This window comes from Harpia harpyja, chromosome 6 (genome assembly GCF_026419915.1).
Source record: "Harpia harpyja isolate bHarHar1 chromosome 6, bHarHar1 primary haplotype, whole genome shotgun sequence".
Classification (NCBI taxonomy): Eukaryota; Metazoa; Chordata; class Aves; order Accipitriformes; family Accipitridae; genus Harpia; species Harpia harpyja.
In genome coordinates this window covers 35911997-35917095 of record NC_068945.1, presented here as the reverse complement: position 1 = coordinate 35917095, position 5099 = coordinate 35911997, and positions in this window count along the sequence as shown.

Genomic DNA, 5099 nt, shown 5'->3' with positions numbered 1-5099 from the left:
CATATTACATATGATACACAGCATGCTACTGTTACAGGTATTTTTGGAGCAGTTAAATGTGTAATTTCTATTAGGTGTGTTTTTCTTCATTGTAAGTTACTTCAGTGACACCGCTGCTCATTACAACTGATGGAGAATGTCCTGTCGTCTCCAGTGAGCAGCATCTCCGGAGCACAGTCATAAAGAATCTCTGTTTTGGCTTGGCTCCACAGCATCTTCTTGAAGAAGAGTACAAACTTCTCGGGCAAAAAATAACAAAACAAAACTATGTTATACTAATTCCAGCTTAGGTGTATTTTTAAAATGAGGAAATCTCTTGTATCTACAGTTGAAGTTCTTCCTTTGAAGTGTTTCTCAGTATAGTAAGGATGCTAAAAGCACTTCTTGCCAAAGTAAATGTTACTCCTCAATCATCGGTCTGTTCTAGAGGTTGTTAAGTTATCAGCACAGTAGCAGAGCACTTTGTTGGCGTGTGGTCTAACCTCCACTGAGAACTATTGCAACAGACTTGCCGGGAAGGAGAAAAAGCGTTACGGTTGTTCACCTTTAAATCAGCTCTCTTCCCCATTAATTTACGCTAGGCTTTGCTTGATGATGCAGTTCCCTGTGTTTATTCTGTGGCATGTGACAGCAGGGCTGAAGTGCACAGCCATCAGTGTTAATTACTGCCTGCCTACCTACAGCTTGGAGCAGAGCACATCCTAGATTCAAATAATTTTATTACTACTAAAAATATTTTGTTTTCAGTTTTTTCTTTTTAGTTTCACTCTCCAGCTTTGAAGGGTGTAGCCTGGAGGGAGAAGCACCAGAGCACGTAGCGAGGTTTGAATTCAATCCGCATCACTGCCAAAGATCTCCTTCGTGGCTTGCAGCAAGTCACAGCACGTGGAACCGTCTCATCTGCTGTAACACTGAGATCGCAGTACTGCCCTGCCTTGTGGGAAGATTAATCAGCAGTTCATTGTGATATGATGACGTGCAACAGCTAGGGATGCCCGTAATCAGCTAGTTGTGCTCTTTCTCCCTCCTCTGCCTTTTCTACCAGGTAGTTATTAGGCTGTCAGTCGTTGCTCGCATGGGCGGCTGCAGAGAGCTTTGTGGCTGATGTCCTTTCGCTTGCTGGGTACGGTGATGTGTGTGCAGACTGCAGAGCCTGGCGTGGGCAGCGAGATGAAGGTCGCGGAGCCGAAAGGTTGCTCTGCGTCCTTCTGCATGGCAGAGGGTGGGTGATCTGTGCGTAGCTGGATCCGTTGGGTGAGGGGGATTTCACGTGGAGTGGTTTGAATTCGGGACTCGTTTTCAAGTGGCGGAGAGTTCAAGGCTGATTATAACGAGTACAGTTATCACCAGTTTGTGGCGGGATGGCAATATGTTCTTAAATGACTGCAACTTCAAAACCGTCTTCAGTTGGTTTTAATAGCCTGCTGGTTTTCATGTGGTTGTATCACAAGTTGCTGTTTCTCACAGCGTCGTTGCCATTTGTGTCTTGGCTCCTCCCTATCTATCTGTGGTAAGATAACCAGAGTAATCTGGGCCAATACCTTTAAAAAAGCTGATTGCCTTTTACCTTAGGTGAAAAGAAATGCAATAATAGAGTAACTAAAATCTCATAAAGGTGAATCGTGGTGAGGTCGGTCTTCTGCTGTTTTGTTGGGTGGCTTTTGGACAGCTGTTTTAAGGTAGCCTTTGAATACCTTTTAGGTGGATTTGCTGCAAACTGCGTTTTGAGAGGATCTGCTGGTTTTGTTGTTTGGGGATTTTAAATCGGCGTGTTCACAGGTAACTTGTCCTGGCAGAAAGGAAATTTTTCTTTTACCCAGATACCTGCTTGTTCTTTATCTTTGGGCAGGGCTCTCTGTGTTTATATTGTTTAGGATGGAGTTACATGGTGAATCATGAAGTATGAAACACATCCTCCAGGACGGGGGGTTGTACCCTCACCCCAGTTCTGCTGCTGGCCTGGGTGGGCTCCTTGCTGGCCCAGGGCCCTGGGAAGGTTGGCTGGAGCACAGTCGCTTCGCCAGTCACTGGTGAAGGGAGCAGTAAGGGGCGAAGAAGGGCCGGTACTGCTTGCTCTTTTCCTTTGGAATAAGAGCCTAGAACCAGGGACCTGCACCATTACGGAAGTTAATCTGATTACATCATTCCACTAGATGTCATCGGGGTAATGAAGAAATGGGGTGGGTGCTGTTCTGAGTGCGTCTCCCCGTGCTCCCTTCACAACCCGAGAGCTCTGTCACTGCCCTGGGCACCGCAGCGTGCCAGTGGGGCTGTCCTACCTGCATCACCTGCGGTCCGTAGGGCTTGGAAGGGTCGCAACTTCAAATCTCTCTTCTGTCATAAACCTCTCTGAAGTCTTGGCCAACTGACCTACGGCTGACTCCGTAGTAAAACCCACAATGCATCAAAAATTTAATCCACTTGCCGCAACCCATGTAACACGAGGTGCCTGCGCTGTGTGGCTGTGTTTGGATTGACCCCAGTACCAAGTATCGCTGTGTGTTTATTAGAACTCTCTAAATTTAAACAGTCATTGAATTCCCCCCTAGGAACTGCCCTGGGGCACCAGGCTGGAGCTCAGGGCTTGATGCAAGGCCATGGAAGTCCATCTCCTTGTGCCCTCTTTGGCTTGATGATGTGGCTGCAGAGCCGCGCTGTGTCACGGAGAGGGAGGTGGGGGTTGAATCCCCCGGTGAGGAGGGTCTCCCACCCCCTGAGTTGCTTATTTAATCCCTTGTGTTTTGGGGATGCTGAGGTTATGGAGCGAAGCCACATGCTTTGCACAGGGAGCAGCAGCTCTGTAGTGTGTTTGCATTGGTTGAAGACAACCAAATCAGAGGCGCATCTTGTGCCTCCAAGATATGTCATCGTATTTTCAGGGGGAATATCTTGGAGTTTATCAGTCTGATATGGTAATTTAACTACTAGGTACCATGCAGTGGTAAATAGTGACTGATCAAGCTGAGCGTGCGACGGCCTTTTCTCCTAGGTGCTCCCTAAGGACAGGTTTCCTTTTGGGTGCACCTGTGTCCCTGGTCCTCCTGCTGCCCACGGGAGCAGACCCTCTGCTCTCCTGGCTTTGGGCAGGGCGAGTCAGTGGCCGTGCTTCGGCCATTAGCGCTCCTGATCTGCACTGTAAATACCTGCACGTCGGATGCCCCTCTGTAACTTGCGGAGATTAAAAAAGGCAGCAATGTTCCTGTCCTGTGTTAAGAGGAAACTCTACCCACCATGTGCAAGCTACTTTCCTGGTCCTTAGGAGCCCCGAATTTCTGCAACAGACTCTGGAATTTATAGGTAAACGCTGACTTCCAAGAGTTGTTATTTTCTTTAATCCCACCTGCTATTGCACCAAAGCATCTAGGAATCCCTGGCTCTTTTTGATTGATGCTTGTCATAAAAAAATTCAGTGGTTGTAGATCTAATTTCTGCAACACTTTAGGACTAATTATATGACAACCTGCTGCCAAAATTCCTTGGGTTTGGCTCCTGCAGTAATTTTTCTCTGTGTTGGATTCCACTCTGGGTTTGATTGTTCACTGTGGATAATGAGCAGCTACTGCATTGCTGTAAGCCCCTGTATTTATTGCACAGTCTTTGAAAATGAAGAGCAGACTGAAAGTTTACTGTTGGTGTGTGGGTCTCTGGGAGTTGTGAGTGAGTTATGTTGGAAAATAGAGTCAAGTTCCATAGCCCAGCCTGTGCCTTCTCACAGATTCATCTCCTTCTATGCAAGTAGTTAACTGTGCTTTTATTTTTTTTTACTCTCTAGGTTAGTGATTTAAAAAAAAAAAAAATCTTCATAGATGCTCCATTCATTATTTTGAAAGCTGCTGCATCTAATAAGTACTCTTTAATAGCCAATTTCAGTAATCATCTACTTTTTATTGTCCTTACTCTTGTCTCTACTTTTTTATAAACTATTGACTAATGTGAATATTGCACTATTTAATAATCATCAAAACCTTTGCCAGAGTAGTTTCATCACTGTGATTCAAAAGGTGCAAGTTCACCTTTGGAATCAACATACTTGTTTTACACACTGATGAGTCACGATGCCAAAGATGTGGCTGCTGGGGAAAAAACCCAAACCCTTTTGTTGGCACTAGACTCTAGCACAGTGATCTCTATAGCAAAACTGAGTCAAGATTTCAAGGCCTTTCCCGTCAGACTTTAGCTGCATAAACCAGACTGCAATGGCACTTGCTCCGCAAAAATTAGCTGTCCTGACTAATGAGCTACTTCTGCCCCTGCCGTTTGTCCCCATCTGCCTCTCTTCTTTGCATGTTCTGGGCCTGAAATGTTTCTGTCCTGGTGGTGCTGACACTGCTCAGCCCCAAAACACGGTATCCTGCCTCCCACCCGTTTGCTTGGTGCAGTCATTGCCCTTTGAGGAGACCAGGCAGATGGTTCTCCTGACACATAAGTCATTCGATTTTTAAATGCATGAAACTCCTCACCTGCTTGACTGCATGCATTTGCAGGACCCAGATCAAGATCTTTGCATGCACCCAAATCAACTTCTGTGATGGCGGTGCGCAGCATGCAGCAATCTGCAGGTAAAGGCTGGGGGGGAGTGGTAGACATAGTCAACCAGATGTACTGAAAAGCTCTTTGCAACTGTAGATGAAGTGGCGATTTTTTTTTTTTTTTTTTTTGCTGTTAGGATGCTTGAAAAGGTCCGTGCCCCCAAGCAGGCATGTGGTAATAAGGCTGGCTTACAACTTAGGCAAGAAATTTTTAATTAACTGTAGTCCATTGGATTAAATTACTTTCAAGACTCTTTTCTTGGAAATAATGTCTTTCAGCATGCCTTCCCTCAGCCTCCAACGCAGCCATCTTAACCGTATCTCCATCTACTTGAGGTAACGTCGTACTCATCATGACAAAACACTTCCCGGCTCAGTCTCCCTAGCCCAGCTTCGCTAGGTGATTACAGCTGCAGGACACAGCTCCGAGCGCTGCTCTTCTTCCTTCTGAAAACTTGGCCTCAAGGAACCGACACCTCTGAGCCTCCCTCTCCCCAGTCACCGTCCTCACCAAGCCCCTTGAGCCTTGACCGTAATTTCTAGCTTTGCTCCTCAAAGTGGTGTGCTCTT